This window comes from Ochlerotatus camptorhynchus, unplaced genomic scaffold (genome assembly GCF_037179485.1).
Source record: "Ochlerotatus camptorhynchus isolate MF236.1 unplaced genomic scaffold, CSIRO-AGI_Acam_v1.1 ptg000123l, whole genome shotgun sequence".
NCBI lineage: Eukaryota > Metazoa > Arthropoda > Insecta > Diptera > Culicidae > Ochlerotatus > Ochlerotatus camptorhynchus.
Genome location: NW_027040613.1, coordinates 460,001 through 461,917, shown reverse-complemented (window position 1 = coordinate 461,917; position 1,917 = coordinate 460,001).

Genomic DNA, 1,917 nt, shown 5'->3' with positions numbered 1-1,917 from the left:
GCCATGCCTGGGATAGGCTCTCCTAGGCATGGTTGTATCGCACGCCCTTGTCAGTGCTGCTACCAGTTCTTCCCCCGTCAGATCCGGGGTTATTCGCTCCCGCCTCAGTGCTTCGCCGAAGACCTCCTCCTCGAAGAACGACGTCCGCCAGCCTCGAGCGCAGGAAGAATTTCCTCCTGCCACTCGCCTCTCACCTGGCCCCACACTGTACCGAATCGCCTGATGGTCACTATGGGTGTAACCCTCATCGACCCTCCAGTGTAGGTTGCCCTCCAAACTCGGGCTGCAGTATGTCACGTCGATGACGGATTCTGCACCATTCCTTCTGTAGGTACTGACCGAGCCGGTGTTGGATAGTACAACGTCCAGCTTGGCCATTGCCTCCAGTAGAATGCATCCTCTCTGGTTGGTGTGGTGGCTACCCCACTCTACCGCCCATGCGTTAAAGTCGCCCGCAATGACCACCGGTCTTAGGCCGACAAGTACCGCAGTCAGTCTGTCCACCATCTGCGAGAATTGCTCGATAGACCACCTGGGCGGAGCATAGCAGCTACTTAAGTATACTCCGTTAACCCTGGCGATCACGAATCCCTCGCTCGAGTTGGACACGACTACCTCCTGAATGGGGAAGCTCCCCATCGTGCATATCGCCGCCATCCCCGACGCGTCCGTGACCCAATTCCCGTTGCCGGTTGGGACGCGGTACGGGTCAGAGATGATTGCGACATCCGCTCCCCATTCCACTGCCGATTGCCACAGCAGTTGCTGGGCAGCCGAACAGTGGTTCAGGTTCAACTGCGCTACCTCGAACATGGCTGAGCATTGCTCTTTGCCTTAGCAGCATTGCTCTTGGACCCCGGGCAGCGGGGGCCACCTGCCATGTGGTTGGTAGGGGTATTCCCCTTCTCCGCGCATATAGTGCACCTCGGCGGCTTTTGGCAACCTCGCGCCTTATGGCCCTCCAAGCCGCACCATCTGCAAAGCTTGCTCCTGTCGGTGTTCTTACAGTCACGGGCCACATGGCCCTGACCGAAGCACCTAAAGCAAGCCGTCACCGGTCGGGGAATACTGACGGGGCAGACCGACCAGCCCACTCGCACCCTCCCTGTGGCTACCGCCTTTCTGGCCTCAGCTGCAGAGAGCCTGATGGTAGCCACTTGGGTGGAGAACAGTCCCTTCCTCAAGGTAATAGCTGATTGCGGTACCTCGACTTGGCACTGTTCCCGGAGCGCCGTGACTATCTCGGTCGCCTCCGTCACTTCGTCCAGGTCCTTGACCTGGATGGTGATAGTCGAGCCTAGCGACTTCACCTGCACCCCAGAACCAACAACCTCCTTTGCCAGTTTCTGGTAGGTTGGTCCCTGGTCCTTAGCACCACGTTTGAGCACCAGGAGCATCTCGCCTGTACGAGTGCACCTGATGCTCCTCACGTTACTGCCCATCTCCACAAGGCGCTCGTCCATTCTCATTTTCTTCAAGACTTCCGCGTATTTCGACGCGTCCGTCTTGAAGATGAGAGCTTCGCCCTTGTTCCTGGTCCGGGCAGCACTGCTCTTGGGGGCAGTTTTGTCCGGGGGTTTCGGAGGTTTCGGGGGTTTCGGGGGGGTACCCTTCTTACCGCCCTGCTTCCCGCCCTTGGAGCCGCTAGGTTTCTCAGTATTTCTATTGGCTATTCCAGCCCTCTTCTTCGGTACGTCCACTGAAGCATTGGACTGATGGGCAACCGCCGCACTCTCCACCTGCACAGAGACTTTCCGTCTCTTAGGGCGTGCTGCGCCCTTTACTGGCAAAGGTGAGGGCCGATTACGCTTCTTTCCCTGCGTAACGGCAAAGTGGAGGGCCTCGCTGGACATCGTATTGTTGCCCGCGAAGTTGAAGGCGTCCGTCTGGGTAGACTTCGGTTCCTTCTGTTCCGCC